We start from the raw sequence: 18,939 nt of genomic DNA on the forward strand, positions 1-18,939 counted from the left end.
TTGTTTTTTTTCTCCTTTTGATTTTGTGGTCTCGTATCTTCCGGGTTCCAAGAATATTAAGGCTGATGCCCTTTCTAGGAGTTTTTTGCCTGATTCTCCTGAGGTCCTTGAACCGCTCGGCATTCTGAAAGAAGGGGTGGTTCTTTCTGCTATTTCCCCTGATTTACGACAGGTTCTTCAGGAATTTCAGACCTGATCGTTGTCCAGTGGGGAAACTGTTTGTTCCTGACAGATGGACTAGTAGAGTGATTTCTGAGGTTCACTGTTCTGTGTTAGCTGGTCATCCTGGTATTTTTGGTACCAGAGACTTGGTTGGTAGGTCCTTTTGGTGGCCTTCTTTATCACGTGATGTGCGTTCTTTTGTGCAGTCCTGTGGGACTTGTGCGCGGGCCAAGCCTTGTTGTTCCCGTGCTAGTGGGTTGCTTTTGCCATTGCCGGTCCCTGAGAGGCCCTGGACGCATATTTCTATGGATTTTATTTCTGATCTTCCGGTTTCCCAGAGGATGTCGGTTATCTGGGTTGTTTGTGACCGGTTTTCTAAGATGGTTCATTTGGTGCCTTTGCCTAAATTGCCTTCCTCTTCAGATTTAGTTTCGTTGTTTTTTCAGCATGTGGTTCGTTTGCATGGTATTCCGGAGAATATTGTGTCTGACAGAGGTTCCCAGTTTGTTTCTAGGTTTTGGCGGGCCTTTTGTGCTAGGCTGGGCATTGATTTATCTTTTTCCTCTGCATTTTATCCTCAGACAAATGGCCAAACCGAGCGAACTAATCAGACCTTGGAGACTTATTTGAGATGCTTTGTGTCTGCTGATCAGGATGATTGGGTGGCCTTTTTGCCATTGGCCGAGTTTGCCCTTAATAATCGGGCTAGTTCGGCTACTTTGGTTTCGCCTTTTTTTTGTAATTTTGGTTTTCATCCTCGTTTTTCTTCTGGGCAGGTTGAGCCTTCTGACTGTCCTGGTGTGGATTCGGTGGTTGACAGGTTGCAGCAGATTTGGGCTCATGTGGTGGACAATTTGGTGTTGTCTCAGGAGGAGGCTCAACGTTTTGCTAACCGTCGTCGGTGTGTTGGTTCCTGGCTTCAGGTTGAGGATCTGGTCTGGTTGTCTTCCAGTCATGTTCGTATGAAGGTTTCTTCTCCTAAGTTTAAGCCTCGGTTTATTGGTCCTTATAGGATTTCTGAGATTATTAATCCGGTGTCTTTTCGATTGGCGCTTCCGGCCTCTTTTGCTATCCATAATGTCTTCCATAGATCTTTATTGCGGAAATATGTGGTACCCGTTGTTCCCTCTGTTGATCCTCCGGCCCCTGTGTTGGTTGATGGGGAGTTGGAGTATGTGGTTGAGAAGATTTTGGATTCTCGTTTTTCGAGGCGGAGGCTTCAGTATCTTGTCAAATGGAAGGGTTATGGCCAGGAGGATAATTCTTGGGTTTTTGCCTCTTATGTCCATGCTGCTGATTTGGTTCACGCTTTTCATCTGGCTCGTCCTGATCGGCCTGGGGGCTCTTGTGAGGGTTCGGTGACCCCTCCTCAAGGGGGGGTACTGTTGTGAATTCTGCTTTTGGGCTCCCTCCGGTGGTTGTAGGTGGTAATGCAGTTGTCCCTGAGTTGCAGTCCTGGTCAGGTGTATCTGCTGATTGCAGTTCTGACTGGGGTATTTAGGCGTGCAGGATTAATTAGTCCTTGCCAGTTGTCCATGGTTGTTGGGAGGTTTTGGTCCTGGTTTGGTTCCTTCTGCCTTCTGCCAAATCAGCAAAGATAAGTGTCTGGTTTTGTTTCTGTGGCACACATGCTGTGTGCTTAATAATTCTGTACTATTCAGTGTTTTTTTGTCCAGCTTAGATTGTGTATTTTCTCAGTCTTGTTGGATTCTCTGGAGTGGCAGATATACATTCCATGTCTTTAGTTAGATTGTGGGACTTTTTGTATTATCTGCTGTGGATATTTTTGGAAGGGTTTTAATACTGACCGCTTAGTATTCTGTCCTATCTTTCCCTATTTAGCTAGAGTGGCCTCTTTTGCTGAATCCTGTTTTCTGCCTGCGTGTGTCTTTTCTCTCCTACTCACAGTCAATATTCGTGGGGGGCTGCCTATCCTTTGGGGTTCTGCTCTGAGGCAAGGTAGTATTCCTATTTCCATCTATAGGGGTATTTAGTCCTCCGGCTGTGTCGAGGTGTCTAGGGTTTGTTAGGCACACCCCACGGCTACTTCTAGTTGCGGTGTTAGTTCAGGTTTTGCGGTCAGTACAGTTTCCACCTACTCCAGAGAAAGTTCATGTGGCTCCAAAGTCACCGGATCATAACAGGTTATGTAGCAGAGCCCAGCATTGTGGCAGGGTTGAGTAGATCAGGAGACACACTATGGTGATGTAGCAGAGCCCAGCAATGTGGCAGGGTTGAGTAGATCAGGAGACACACTATGGAGATGTAGCAGAGCCCAGCAATGTGGCAGGGTTGAGTAGATCAGGAGACTCACTATGGGGATGTAGCAGAGCCCAGCAATGTGGCAGGGTTGAGTATATCAGGAGACTCACTATGAAGATATAGCAGAGCCCAGCGATGAGGCAGAGTTGAGTAGATCAGGACACACTATGGTGATGTAGCAGAGCCCAGCAATGTGGCAGAGTTGAGTAGATCAGGAGACACACTATGGTGATGTAGCAGAGCCCAGCAATGTGACAGAGTTGAGTAGATCAGGAGACACACTATGGTGATGTAGCAGAGCCCAGCTATGTGGCAGGGTTGAGTATATCAGGAGACTCACTATGGAGATGTAGCAGAGCCCAGCGATGAGGCAGAGTTGAGTAGATCAGGAGACTCACTATGGATATGTAGCAGAGCCCAGCGATGTGGCAGAGTTGAGTAGATCAGTAGACACACTATGGTGATGTAGCAGAGCCCAGCAATGTGGCAGGGTTGAGTAGATCAGGAGACACACTATGGAGATGTAGCAGAGCCCAGAAATGTGGCAAGGTTGAGTAGATCAGGAGACACACTATGGTGATGTAGCAGAGCCCAGCATTGTGGCAGGGTTGAGTAGATCAGGAGACACACTATGGTGATGTAGCAGAGCCCAGCAATGTGGCAGGGTTGAGTAGATCAGGAGACACACTATGGTGATGTAGCAGAGCCCAGCAATGTGGCAGGGTTGAGTAGATCAGGAGACACACTATGGTGATGTAGCAGAACCCAGCAATGTGGCAGGGTTGAGTAGATTAGGAGACACACTATGGTGATGTAGCAGAGCCCAGCAATGTGGCAGGGTTGAGTAGATCAGGAGACTCACTATGGTGATGTAGCAGAGCCCAGCAATGTGGCAGAGTTGAGTAGGTCAGGAGACACACTATGGTGATGTAGCAGAGCCCAGCAATGTGACAGAGTTGAGTAGATCAGGAGACACACTATGGTGATGTAGCAGAGCCCAGCAATATGGCAGGGTTGAGTATATCAGGAGACTCACTATGGAGATGTAGCAGAGCCCAGCGATGAGGCAGAGTTGAGTAGATCAGGAGACTCACTATGGAGATGTAGCAGAGCCCAGCAATGTGGCAGAGTTGAGTAGATCAGAAGACTCACTATGGTGATGTAGTAGAGCCCAGTGATGTGGCAGGGTTGAGTAGATCAGGAGACTCACTATGGTGATGTAGCAGAGCCCAGTGATGTAGCAGAATTGAGTACATGTAATAGCTCACTATGTATATGTAGCAGAGCCCAGCCTTATGGCAAAGCTGCGTTGGCTAGTGACTACGTAGAAGCAGCAGAGACGTAAGCAGAGTTGAGGACAATGACTACATACTTTTTGAATGGTCTGGGAAAGTAACATAACAGCAGCATGTCAGGTTGCCATTGCAACTTGATGCATAAAGGAGCATAGGAGGCTGATGCTAATAAGGAGGACGGAGCTCTTGGCACTTGATCCGAGAAGTGACTGGCATCAAACCTTCAGCATTTGAGTCACTGATCCCTCTGACAACTGATAAAACATGACAGTTTTTTTAATTAAGTGTTGTCAGCCTCCATCGGTAACAAGTCTAGAATCTAACACAAAAGTGACACTTTTGTACATAAATCAGGACAAGAATCCATGTTGTTGCTGTTTTCCCGTTCTTGTTACCACAGTTGGCAGCATAAGAACATTTGATGGATTCTTTGTAGATAATAAGATACAATTTGTCCGTCCTTCATAAAATGCGACTCGTAAAGTTGTTCAGCTATTAATGGAGCGATTGATCACGACTGCCGCGCAAATAAGAAATATAGATTTTTCTTTTCTGTAAAGCAGAACTGCGGGAGTTATAGATGTGTCCCATATCCGACATAACAGCAGATCACAATGGCCACAATAGACGTACAATATATAAATACACTGCAGTGAGAGGTCTGCAGCGAGAGCCTCTGGCCAGTAGAGACGTACAGTATAATTGTAGAACGTAAGCCCGCAAGGGCAAGGTCCTCGCCCCACTGTACCAGTCTGTAATTGTTAGTTAACTGTAAGTCACATCTGTAATTTATATGTAACCCCTTCTCATGTATAGCACCATGGAATCAATGGTGCTATATAAATAAATAATAATAATAATATATATATACACTGCAGCAAGAGGTCTGCAGCGAGAGCTTCTGGCCACTATAGACGTACAGTATATAATAAGTATACTGCAGAGAGAGCCTCTGGTAGAGACATATGACAGATGTATCTTCTGCTCTCAGGAAAATACAATTTAGCTCTGCAGGCGAAAGAAAACATTAAGGAGTCCGACATATCAATCCTGAACAGACAGATGATACTTTTTAGGACATGAACTCTTTTTAGATCAAAGCTTTTAGGAAAAAGAATCTCCCAAACTCACCTCTGTGCATTCCCGCACCAATCCTCCCTCCTGGGGCCTTTTCAGTGGCTCAGTAACGACATCGGGCAGGCAGTGCACATTTCAACCTGGATAGTTTGACAGCAGATGTTTTTAATGTCGACTGACTACTTATTTCACTGACTTGGGTTCAGTTTATTCCCTGACCAGTCTTCATGATTCACCCCTGGATGCTGATTCTGGTTGGACCTTTGCCCTCTCTGTTGATTCCTCCTGGATTCTGATCCGGCTATTCCCAGACTCCTCTGGTTCTGATTTGATTATTCTGACTTCGGCTTTATTAATTTTCTCTAAGCTCGCTCCACCGGTCAGCAGCTGCTCTGCAAACCATCTGCTGCAAATACCAGATCCCTGTATAGATGGTTCAAGGGTAAAAACCAGAAGGCCCCTGAGAACGCTGCAAAACCGAGCGATAAGTACTAAACCACTTTGAGTTGATGTTTGGTCTTCTCCTATTTGGTCATCAGCGGTGGTCTTCTTATTGAGGTGGGTTTTTGATGAGGTTTCACTGTTTTAGTTGCAGGAGGCCGCATACGATCCGATCACCTGTTTCTTTCTCTACTTTTGGCAGCTGAAAATACCAAATGCTTTATTCAAGGAAGACAAAAATGAGCACAGATCCTTCAGCACAGAAGGACGTAGAGAGCCTGAAGTAACATGGGACTAATAATATGGGAAAAATCTATTTGTAATGTGTAAATTAACCCCTTTGACCTACACTTCCTTTTTCCACTATTGTTTTTTCCTACACTTTTTTCAAGAGCCATGACTTTTTTATTCTTCCGGCCAACAAAGCCGTATGTGGGCATGTTTTTTGATTGCCTGTCTGTGTGAGACAAACGTGAGTGAGAGCTGTGCTCAAGGACTATGTGTTGTTAGCTGGGTGGGAGAAGCCCCCCAGTTGTTAGATAGCAACGTATTGGTTTAGTTAGTGCCGGACAGGCTAGGATTTATTTTTATGTTTTGTTTTTTCTATGTTGCTTTCACTTTAATAAACCTGACCTAAGGTCAGCCAACTTGGAAACCTGCTGTCGCCTCAGAATTCAATGCACAAACCACGTGACCTTTGACCCCAGCAAAGGCGATCCCGGAGTGTTTTGTTACATTGTGGTGGAGAACGCGGGCAAAAACGTGGCACAGGCGACAGTATGGAAGACGTGGTGAAAGCCCTAGTACAGTCCACTGCCGTACAGCAGCAGGCCACTGCCGCACAGCATGAAGCTAATCGCTTGATGGCCGCACAGCTGAAGGAGTTAGTGGACATGACGGGTGCAGACCGCCAGCTTCTCCAACAGGTGGCGCAGCGCCTGGTGAGCATGCCTGAGGTGGACCCGGAAGCAGAGTCCAGAAGGATCCATGTGAGTCGATACTGGCAAAAGCTGACTGCAGAAGATGACGTCGAGGCATACCTGACAACGTTTGAGCGGACGGCCTTGAGGGAGAAGTGGCCGAAGACACGTTGGGCCGATTTGATTGCCCCGTTTCTCTCCGGCGAGGCCCAAAAAGCTTACCATGACTTGGACCCGGAAGACGCTCAGGACTTTGAGAAGCTGAAGGCTGAGGTCCTGGCCCGGCTGGGGGTGACGACGGCTGTCCGTGCACAGAGGGTACACCAGTGGACATACCAGCCAGATAAACCGCCGCGGTCTCAGATGTTCGACCTGATCTACTTAACAAAGAAATGGTTGCAACCCGATGTACTGACAACACCAGAAATAATCCAGCGGATTGTCCTGGACAAGTACCTGAGGGTACTACCACCAGCGCTGAGAAGGTGGGTAAGCCAAGGAAATCCCACGACAGCGGATCAACTTGTGGAGTTGGTCTAGCGTTATTCTGTGGCAGAAGGACTTCCCGACGAAACCGCTAGCACCCGGTCCGTGCCTCCTCCTCGTGGAACCGGTAAGACTGTTCCAGGGACTGCGGGTGAAGGAAAATCGCTTAAAACTGTGGGGGAGGAACACGGGACTGCTCGCACTCCGAGACCGAGAGTGTTGGACGGTGGTCTCAGTAGGGGGCCTGTTAGGTGTTTCCGCTGCCATGAGAAGGGCCATGTTTCTGCGAACTGTCCTGTTACCACTGAATCCATGCAGTGCGACGTTACAGACTCTAAAAAACCCATGTCTTTGGTTACAGGGCTAGTGAGTGTGAATGCGGGTCAAAATGATACAGCGAAGCACCTGTGTGAATTATCTGTTGATGGGAAGAATGTTGTGGCATTACTAGACTCTGGAAGTGTGGTGACTTTGGTGAAAGCCAGTCTGGTGGCACTTCCATCTGGTTCGTCTGACAAGTTTTCTGTAACGTGTGTGCATGGGGACACTTGCTCGTACCTAACAGCAGTCATATGGATTTCCACTCCCTATGGGTCTGTGCAACACAAAGTGGGACTCGTTCCCGCATTGTTACAGGATATAATCCTGGGCAGGGATTTTCCCCATTTCTGGCAGTTGTGGGAGAATCAGTTGCTCCTTCACGGTAGCTGTGCCCGTGAATCTTCTCCCATGCCGTCGGGAGGTCCCGAGCCCCTAGAGGAGGCCCCACAGGAAGACGTTGCTGGGGAGGTTATTAAATCTAACTTTCAGTTCCCCTTCTCAGTTATGGCGGGGGAAACTGAGGAAACTCAGCGAGAGGCGGAGGCAGACAGCCATCCAGCACCCTGCCTGCCAGATTTGGAAGTCCAGTCGGATGACTTCCACAGCGAGCAAATGAAAGATCCTACCCTGTCTCCGGCTAGGAAGAATGTAAAAATGATAGATGGGGTACCCGTAGAACCTGACACTAGGCTGGCATACCCGTACATGGTACTTGAGAATGATTTGCTCTACCAGGTAGAGAAAAAAGGGGAAGACACTGTACAACGGTTAGTGGTACCAAAACCTTATCGGCGGAAGGTACTCGACCTGGCCCACGGGCATATAATGGGGGGACATCTAGGGGTACAGAAAACCACAGAAAGGATATCACATTGTTTTGTGTGGCCCGGTATACATAATGATGTGCGTAACTATTGTGAGTCCTGTCCAGAGTGCCAAATCTCTGCGCCTAAACCTTGGTTCTGTAGCCCTTTGGTACCCCTCCCTATCATAGAAGTCCCATTTGAGAGGATTGGGATGGATTTGGTTGGGCCCCTTCCCCGGTCCGCACGTGGGCACCAACATATTCTCGTCATCGTGGACTATGCCACTCGTTACCCGGAAGCCATCCCTTTGCGTAACACAGCTACTAAGACGATTGCCAAGGAACTGGTACAAGTGTTTAGTCGGGTGGGAATTCCAAAACAGATACTCACCGACCAGGGGACTCCCTTTATGTCTAGGGTAATGAAGGAGCTCTGCCGACTCTTACAAATAGATCCGTTGCGTACATCTGTCTATCACCCCCAAACAGATGGCCTGGTTGAGCGGTTCAACAAAACCTTAAAACAGATGCTCTGGAAGGCGATAGACAAAGATGGGAAGAACTGGGATTACTTGTTACCCTACTTGCTGTTTGCCATTAGGGAGGTTCCCCAGTCTTCCACAGGCTTTTCGCCTTTCGAGCTGTTGTACGCCCGTCGTCCCCGTGGACCGTTGGACGTCGCAAAAGAGACCTGGGAAGGACAAGTCACTCCCTTTAAAACGGTGATCGACCATGTAACACAAATGCAGGACCGTATTGCCGCTGTGATGCCCATTGTTAAGGACCATATGCTACAGGCCCAGGGAGCCCAGAGGCAAAGTTATGATAGAGGCGCTAAGGTCCGTACATTTGCATCTGGGGATAGGGTGTTGATCCTGATCCCTACGGTAGATAGTAAATTTCTGGCGAAATGGCAGGGTCCCTTTGAGTTCGTAGGTAGAGTTGGTGAAGTGAACTATAAAGTGTACCAGCCTGGTAAGAGAAAACCAGAACAGATTTATCATGTGAATCTGATAAAGCCCTGGAAAGACCACTCTGCCCTAACGGCGAATCTGCCCCATCCGGTTTACTCACCTACTGTACCGGAGGTGCAGATTGCCGAGACTCTCTCGGAACAACAAAAATCTGAGGTTAAGCAGTTTTTGTTACAGAACCGACAGTTTTTCTCGGAAAAACCTGGCCGGACTAAGCTGGTGAAACATGAGATTGTCACAGAACCTGGGGTCACAGTTCATGCGAAGCCCTACCGGATCCCGGAAGCGCGCCGTGAAGCCGTCTCCCAGGAAGTAATGGCAATGGTGGACTTAAGAGTCATTGAGGAGTCGCACAGCGCCTGGTCCAGTCCAATCGTGTTGGTATCTAAGCCGGATAGACCATCCGGTTTTGTAATGACTTTAGGAAACTGAATGCGGTTTCTAGATTTGATGCGTACCCTATGCCCCGGGTCGATGAGTTAATCGACCGGCTTGGTAAAGCCCGATACATTACGACCCTGGATCTAACAAAGGGGTACTGGCAGATCCCTCTGGCGGAGGCGGCCAGAGAGAAGACGGCATTTGCTACACCGGAAGGTCTGTTCCAGTATGTCTACATGCCGTTTGGACTTCACGGAGCTCCAGCAACGTTCCAGAGATTGATGGATCGAGTCCTGAGGCCCCACAGGCAGTACGCTTCGGCCTACCTGGATGACATCGTAATTTACAGCATGGACTGGGAAACTCACCTCCGGAAGGTACAGGCAGTGATTGATGAACTACGAGACGCGGGCTTAACGGCGAACCCCAAGAAATGCCACATCGGACTTGAAGAAGCCCGCTACTTGGGCTACGTGATTGGCAGAGGAGTGGTTAAACCACAGATCGACAAAATACAGGCAATTCAGGGCTGGCCGCAACCAGTGAACAAGAAACAAGTACAAGCTTTCCTGGGGATTACCGGCTATTATCGCCGGTTCATACCCAATTTTGCAGCCATGGCTACCCCTTTGACGGACCTTACCAAAGGGAAGGTTCCGTCATGGTAAAATGGACCGCGGCTGCTGAAGAGGCCTTCCACAGCCTGAAACGGGCGTTGTGCTCTCAGCCAGTACTAGTGGCTCCTGATTTCAGCGGCGAGTTTGTGGTGCAAACTGATGCCTCTGATACTGGTGTCGGAGCTGTACTTTCACAGGTGAGGGACGGAGTGGAACACCCGGTCCTCTACCTCAGCCGGAAACTGAATGTACATGAGCAGAGGTATGCCGTAGTTGAAAAAGAGTGCCTAGCCATTAAATGGGCTCTCGACTCCCTCAAGTATTACCTGGCGGGTAGGAAGTTTAGGCTGGTCACGGACCATGCCCCTCTCAAGTGGATGCACCTACACAAGGACCGTAATAGTCGGGTAACCCGGTGGTTCCTTGCTCTGCAGGCGTACTCTTTTACAGTGGAGCACCGCCCCGGGATGCAGATGGGGAACGCTGATGCCCTGTCCCGAGTGCACTGTTTCAGGAGTGCTCTTGCTCGACCAGAGCGGTCTGAGCAAAGGGGGGGGATATGTAAGAGTCATGTCGGTCTGATAGTCGGGGGCAGATATATCTCGCCCAGGTACTTGTCCTATGTGATTTAGGCCGCTCAGTATCTTCAGGATACCGAGGGGTTAATAAGTGCAGGAATAAAGGATGACCAGCTGGGGGTTTCCATCGTCAGCCTGGGGCACACAGATTGCCTGTCTGTGTGAGACAAACGTGAGTGAGAGCTGTGCTCAAGGACTATGTGTTGTTAGCTGGGTGGGAGAAGCCCCCCAGTTGTTAGATAGCAACGTATTGGCTTAGTTAGTGCCGGACAGGCTAGGATTTATTTTTATGTTTTGTTTCTTCTATGTTGCTTTCACTTTAATAAACCTGACCTAAGGTCAGCCAACTTGGAAACCTGCTGTCGCCTCAGAATTCAATGCACAAACCACGTGACCTTTGACCCCAGCAAAGGCGATCCCGGAGTGTTTTGTTACAATATATATATATATATATATATATATATATATATATATATATATATATATATAAAAAGACTTCTGCAGGTTTTTCTCAATATGTGACATGAAATCAGAATAAACCTTTCCCGTTTAAAGCTATGTGCACACGTCAGGATTTCTTGCAGAAATTTCCTGAACAAAACCAGACATTTCCTGCAAGAAATCCGCATGCGTTTTTTTTGCGGATTTTCCCGGAGGTTCTGGGATGCAATAATATAGTGGGAAATCCACAAAAAATCCGCAAAATAATGAACATGCTGTGGTTTTTTTTTTGCGCAACATATGCACAAAAATTGCGGAATGCATTCTAAATGATGGGATGCATATGTATGCATATTTTAAGCACTTTTATCGCGTTTTTATAGCAAAAAATCCAGAAGAAATCCTGACATGTGCACATAGCCTTAGGTCAATTAGGTAGTGTTGAGCATTCCGATACTGCAAGTATCGGGTATCGGCCGATACTTGCTGTATCGGAATTCCGATACCGAGATCCGATATTTTTGTGATATCGGGTATCGGTATCGAAACAACATTAATGTAAAAATGTGTAAAAGAGAGAATTAAAATAAAAAATATTGCTATACTCACCTCTCCGACGCAGCCTGCACCTTACCGAGGGAAGCGGCAGCGTTCTTTGTTTAAAATTCGCGCTTTTCTTTCCTTTACGTGAGTCCCGGCTTGTGATTGGTTGCGTGCCGCCCATGTGACCGGGACGCAACCAATCACAGCAAGCCGTGACGTAATTTCAGGTCCTTCAGGATTTTAAAATTACGTTCCGGCGTTGTGATTGGTTGCGTCGCAGTCACATGGGCGACGCAACCAATCACAGCAAGCCGTGACGTAATTTCAGGTCCTTAAGGATTTTAAAATTACATCCCGGCTTTGTGATTGGTTGCGTCGCAGTCACATGGGAGACGCAACCAATCACAAGCCGTGACGTCACGGGAGGCTGGACACGCGCCCATTTTAAAATGCGCGCGTGTCCAGCCTCCCGTGACGTCACGGCTTGTGATTGGTTAATGGCGGCCATGTTGCCGGGACGCGGACCAATCACAGCAAGCCGTGACGTAATTTCGTCACGGCTTGCTGTGATTGGTCCGCGTCCCGGCAACATGGCCGCCCTGACCAATCACAAGCCGGGACTTCACGTAACCAAGTAAAAGCGCGAATTTTAAACAAACAACGCTGCCGGTTCCCTCGCTAAGGTCCAGGCTGCGTCGGACAGGTGAGTATAGCGATATTTTTTATTTTAATTCTTTCTTTTACACATTTATATGGATCCCAGGGCCTGAAGGAGAGTTTCCTCTCCTTCAGACCCTGGGAACCATCAGGAATACCGTCCGATACTTGAGTCCCATTGACTTGTATTGGTATCGGGTATCGGTATCGGATTGGATCCGATACTTTGCCGGTATCGGCCGATACTTTCCGATACCGATACTTTCAAGTATCGGACGGTATCGCTCAACACTACAATTAGGATTACCATAATTATTAATATTTGTCAAATGACAGAATAATGAGGGAGAGAGAATGTGTTAAAGCATTTCTGATTATTGCAAAGTCAAATGTTTCCATACATTTCATTAGTATTTGGTACTATTTCCCTTAAACTCAATGACTTGGGTCAGACATTTGTTTGGATCTCCTTCCACAAGCTTCTCACAACAGTTGGCCGGAATTTGGGCCCATTCCTCCTGACAAAAAATATACATCTATATCTACAGTACAGACCAAAAGTTTGGACACACCTTCTCATTTAAAGATTTTTCTGTATTTTCATGACTATGAAAATTGTGCATTCACACTGAAGGCATCAAAACTATTAATTAACACATGTGGAATTATATACTTAATTTCAGTTGTTTCACACTTTTTTGTTATGTCTTATATTCTAGGTTCTTCAAAGTAGCCACCTTTTGCTTTGATGACTGCTTTGCACACTCTTGGCATTCTCTTGATGAGCTTCAAGAGGTAGTCACCGGGAATGGTCTTCCAACAATCTTGAAGGAGTTCCCGGAGATGCTTAGCACTTGTTGGTCCTTTTGCCTTCACTCTGCGGTCCAGCTCACCCCAAACCATCTCGATTGGGTTCAGGTCTGGTGACTGTGGAGGCCAGGTCATCTGGCGTAGCACCCCATCACTCTCCTTCTTAGTCAAATAGCCCTTACACAGCCTGGCGGTGTGTTTGGGGTCATTGTCCTGTTGAAAAATAAATGATGGTCCAACTAAACGCAAACCAGATGGAATAGCATGCCGCTGAAAGATGCTGTGGTAGCCATGCTGGTTCAGTATGCCTTCAATTTTGAATAAATCCCCAACAGTGTCACCAGCAAAGCACCCCCACACATCACACCTCCTCCTCCATGCTTCACGGTGGAAACCAGGCATCTAGAGTCCATCCGTTCACCTTTTCTGCGTCGCACAAAGACACGGTGGTTGGAACCAAAGATCTCAAATTTAGACTCATCAGACCAAAGCACAGATTTCCACTGGTCTAATGTCCATTCCTTGTGTTCTTTAGCCCAAACGTGTCTCTTTTGCTTGTTGCCTGTCCTTAGCAGTGGTTTCCTAGCAGCTATTTTACCATGAAGGCCTGCTGCACAAAGTCTCCTCTTAACAGTTGTTGTAGAGATGTGTCTGCTGCTAGAACTCTGTGTGGCATTGACCTGGTCTCTAATCTGAGCTGCTGTTAACCTGCGATTTCTGAGGCTGGTGACTCAGATAAACTTATCCTCAGAAGCAGAGGTGACTCTTGGTCTTCCTTTCCTGGGGCAGTCCTCATGTGAGCCAGTTTCTTTGTAGCGCTTGATGGTTTTTGCCACTGCACTTTTGGACACTTTCAAAGTTTGCCCAATTTTTCAGACTGACTGACCTTCATTTCTTAAAGTAATGATGGCCACTCATTTTTCTTTACTTGGCTGCTTTTTTCTTGCCATAATACAAATTCTAACAGTCTATTCATTAGGACTATCAGCTGTGTATCCACCAGACTTCCGCACAACACAACTGATGGTCCCAACACCATTTATAAGACAAGAAATCCCACTTACCAAACCTGACAGGGCACACCTGTGAAGTGAAAACCATTCCCGGTGACTACCTCTTGAATCTCATCAAGAGAATGCCCAGAGTGTGCAAAGCAGTCATCAAAGCAAAAGGTGGCTACTTTGAAGAACCTAGAATATAAGACATAATTTCAGTTGTTTCACATTTTTTTGTTAAGTATATAATTCCACATGTGTTAATTCATAGTTTTGATACCTTCAGTGTGAATGTGCAATTTTCATAGTCATGAAAATACAAAAAAATCTTTACATGAGAAGGGGTATCCAAATTTTTGGTCTGTACTGTATATGAATCTATTGTTATTTCTATTTATTTCAGTCATTTTTTTAAACTTTACTTTTTATGGTGTCACAAATTGGTTGATTGGAATTTATAAAAAAAATATATATATTTATGTTGTTTTTTTTGTTTTGTTTTAAATCTTTATTCTTTCAGTTTATTTTTTATTCCCTTTAGGTAACTTGACTTATTCTGCATAACAAAATACAACCGGTCCCCACGAGAGCTTTCAGTGGACCGCTGGCTGCCATTGTAAACCATCGGCACCGGTGATTGCATTGTGGGGCTGTAGATGAGAACACAAAATGCTGTACTTCCTCCCAGACTGTGCACCTTAGATGCCACATTCAGAGATTGACAGTGGCATCTAAGGGGTTGATATTGGCTGTGAAGATCTGAAGTTATGGGTTGTATTAATCACCTAGGCAGGTTAACAACGCAACTACTTTTTATTCCTTATGTTTGTTACCTCGGCTCCTGTTCCTGGTGCTCCCCCTGTTGCTGCCGAGTCCAGGTCAGCTGATGTCCTTGCTGCGTCCTCCTCATTCCGGGGCTCGGTGCTTGCATCCCGGCACGCGTCCTCCCTGCACTCAGCTGCGCGCACCTGTGGGTTGCACAGGCGCAGTAGGTTCTGACTGCGCGCGCTCCCTCTGCTCTTCTATCCCTCCATGACCTGACCCGGAAGTACTTCCTGCCAATCAGTGTCTGGCCTCAGGTATTTCTGGCCCTCCTCCCTTTGTGGAGGCGCCTGATTATTGTGTTTTCCTGCTTTAGTTAGGCCGCATAGTTTTCTGTGCTTTACCAGTCCTGTGCATTCCCAGTCTTGTGCCTTGCCAGCCCTGTGTTGTTTAACCTCTTGTTCTCCTTTTTTCTCTTTCAGTTCCTGCTCCCGTGTTCCGCAGTTCCTGTGTTTTCCCTTTCCTCAGTCCGATCCTCAGCTCCTTTACTTCTCACCCAGGTTCTCCTCCTTCACCTTCTTCCCTTTCTGTTTTTCCCCGTTTCCTTTCCTGGAGCCGATCCCTGGTCCTGGCCTCCGTGGTACTAGTTTTCCCTGTGCCTGCTTTCTAACAGTCCCTGTATAGAGGTTGGTTCCACTCTGGAGTGCTCGCTCAGGGGAGGTTCGGTGCCACGGTCCAGTGGGTCCACTTTGTTTCCGTCGCCTTCGGCGTAACAGACTGCACTCGGATGACATCTGAGTGCAGCCTGATTCTAACAGTATAATCAGGCCATGGACCCCGCTGGGGCCTCAGCCCAGAAGGAGTTGGTTTTCTTGCGTGAAAACCAGACTCGTATCATGTCTTTTATGAAGACAATGGATTCCCGCTTGTCTGCTTTACAAGCCGCAGATCCTGGGAATGCTACTCAGTTGGCCAGCCTCCAGCAAGAGCTGGTACAGCAGCGTGATACCCAGGCGCACATCCTGTCTTATATGGCGTCCGTGGATGATCGCTTACATTCCTTGCAATCGGCTTCTTCGCAAAGTTCTTCCCGACCTCCTGATACTGCCACAGCGCCTACTCCTCGTTTGGGTAAACCACCTCGCTACAGCGGCGATCCCAAACTGTGTCGGGGTTTCCTCAACCAGTGTCGTTTACACTTCAAGTTGTTGCCCCAACAGTACCCTACCGACCGGGCTAAGGTCGTGTTTATCGTGTCTCATTTGGAGGGTGAGGCCCTTTCCTGGGTGAATCCCCTCTGGGAAAGAGACGACCCTATTGTGACCAGTATAGTCACCTTTTTGGACACTTTCAGAAGGGTTTTTGATGAGCCCGGAAGGCTCGCTTCCACGACTGAGGCTCTTTTTAATCTTCATCAGGGTACCCTCTCTGTGGGGCAGTATGCCATACACTTTCGTACCCTATCTTCTGAACTAGGGTGGAACAACGAGGCGTTGGTAGGAACCTTTTGGCGTGGTTTGTCGGGAAAGATTAAAGATGAGCTCGCAGGACGGGATACTCCTACTTTCTTGGAGGAGCTCATTTCACTTGCTACACGCATTGATTTGCGCTTCCAAGAGCGCTCTAGAGAGGCTGCTAGGGAGAGGAGGCCTATGCGCCCTTCCTCTTTATCTGTTCAGTGTCCTCTCACTCTTCGGCATTCGGTTTCTTCCGGTAGTGCTGCTCCTGAACCCATGCAGGTTGATCGGGTCAAGATGGTGGACCAACGCAGAAGAGAGAGGCTGGCACAAGGTCTTTGCTTGTACTGTGGTGGAGCATCTCATTTCCTGCGTTCATGTCCTGAGAGGCCGGGAAACGCCTCCACTTAGGACAGGTAAGAGAGGCCTCCCTAAGTGTGTTTGAATCCTCTCCACCTCTTACTCTTTCTGTTCTTATAATTCAGGGTCAGAGACGTGGCTCGGAACTAGCATATTTGGATTCGGGTGCGGCAGGTAACTTTATCCGGCTTAAGGAGGTGAAGAAATACCAGATTCCGGTGGTCGCCCTGAGATGTCCACGAATGATTGCTTCCGTTGATGGCAAGCCTCTGCAGGAGACCGTCTCTATGGTTACCGAAGAGGTAACTCTCCAAGTGGGAGCTCTGCACCAAGAGAAGATTGCTCTCTACGTTTTGCCCAATTTGTCTCATCCCCTTTTGCTCGGTCTTCCTTGGCTTCGGACTCACGAACCTGTCCTGGATTGGCGTTCTGGTGAGATTCTTCGGTGGGGACATCCGTGTCAAGAGAGGTGCTTGGCTTCTGTCTGACCAGTTAGGGTCTCTCAATCCTCGTCTGGCCCCGTGGGCTTGCCTCCTGCCTATTGGTCCTTTTCTGACGTTTTCGACAAGAAAGAAGCCGAGACTCTTCCGCCTAATCGGCCCTATGATTGTCCTGTCGAGTTACGTCCCGGAACCACACCGCCCAGAGGTCGGATCTATCCTTTATCCCCTGCTGAGACGTCTGCCATGTCTGAGTACATCCATGAAAATCTCGCAAAGGGTTTTATAAGGAAATCCTCCTCGCCTGCTGGTGCCGGCTTTTTCTTTGTGAAAAAGAAGGACGGCTCTTTACGTCCCTGCATTGACTATCGAGGTTTGAATGACATCACGGTAAAAAATAAATACCCTCTGCCGTTAATTCCAGAGCTCTTTGATCGCTTGAGAGGGGCGCGGATCTTCTCGAAGTTGGACCTACGTGGAGCCTACAATCTCGTTCGTATTCGCCCAGGGGATGAGTGGAAGACTGCCTTCAACACCCGGGATGGACATTACGAGTATCTTGTCATGCCCTTTGGTTTGTGTAACGCTCCCGCAGTCTTTCAAGAATTTGTAAACGACATCTTTCGGGATCTGCTTTACTCCTGCGTTGTGGTCTACCTTGATGATATCCTCATCTTCTCACCGGATCTGTCTTCCCACAGAAGAAGCGTTCGTCTGGTCCTGCAGCGCCTCCGGGAGAATCGCCTTTATGCTAAGATGGAAAAGTGTCTCTTCGAACGATCTTCTTTGCCCTTTTTGGGGTATATTGTCTCCGAGAATGGATTGGAGATGGATCCAGAGAAGTTGTCCGCTATCCTTCAGTGGCCTCGTCCGGTTGGGGTGAAAGCTATCCAACGCTTCCTCGGTTTTGCTAACTACTACCGACAATTTATTCCGCATTTCTTGTCCATCATCAAGCCTATCTCCAACCTCACTCGGAAGGGATCCAGTTCTATTGTTTGGTCTCCAGAGGCCGAAGAGGCTTTCTCTAGTCTTAAACAGGCTTTCTCTACCGCACCAGTATTGCATCGGCCTGAGGCTAATAAGCCGTTCATCCTGAAAGTGGACGCCTCTTCCACTGGAGCTGGCACAGTGTTATCTCAAAAGTCTTCTTCCGGTCGATTGGTTTCCTGCGGATTCTTTTCTAAAGCCTTCTCTCCTGCGGAGTGCAACTATTCTATTGGGGATAGAGAGTTGCTAGCCATCAAGATGGCCCTTGAGGAGTGGCGCCATTTGCTGGAGGGAGCTGTTCATCCGTTTATCATCTTCACTGACAACAAGAATCTGGCCTACATACAGTCAGCCCGGAGGCTCAATCCCCGACAGGCCAGGTGGTCCTTGTTCTTCGCTCGCTTTGATTTCGAATTGCATTTTCATCCTGGTCTGAAGAATGTCAAAGCAGATGCCTTATCCCGGTCTTTTCAACCTCAAGATGTGGAGGAGGATCTCTCTCACATCATTGATCCTCTCAAGGTCATCTCTGTGGCTCCCGTGAGGTTGATTACTCCACCGCCTGGCAAGACCTTTGTTCCTGAGACCAAGAGAACTTAAGTGTTGCGGTGGGGCCACTCCTCCAAAATCTCTGGTCATGTCGGGGTTAAAAAGACTTTGGATCTCATCTCTCGGTTTTACTGGTGGCCCTCTCTCCGCCAAGATGTGAATGACTTCTCTGCTTCTTGCTCCTCTTGCGCCAAGGTTAAAGTTCCCAGAAGATTACCTTCTGGATTTTTGCTTCCGTTACCTGTTCCTTCTACTCCTTGGCAACACATTGCCTTAGATTTCATCACGGATCTACCCTGCTCTTCCGGTTTCACTACCATCCTGGTAGTAGTAGACCGCTTCTCCAAGATGGCACACTTTGTTCCGTTACAGCAACTACCTTCAGCTCATGAACTGGCAAAAGTTTTTGTCCAGCCTATTTTCCGACTTCATGGTTTCCCGTCACACATGGTGTCAGATCGAGGTGTGCAGTTTACTTCTTGATTTTGGAGGGATCTCTGCGGTCTCCTGGAGGTCAAATTGGATTTCTCTTCCGCGTATCACCCTCAAACCAACGGGCAAGTGGAACGTGTCAATCAGGTGTTGGCGACCTATCTTCGCCATTTCTCTAATGCAC

This window comes from Ranitomeya variabilis, chromosome 4 (assembly GCF_051348905.1).
Source record: "Ranitomeya variabilis isolate aRanVar5 chromosome 4, aRanVar5.hap1, whole genome shotgun sequence".
Classification (NCBI taxonomy): domain Eukaryota; kingdom Metazoa; phylum Chordata; class Amphibia; order Anura; family Dendrobatidae; genus Ranitomeya; species Ranitomeya variabilis.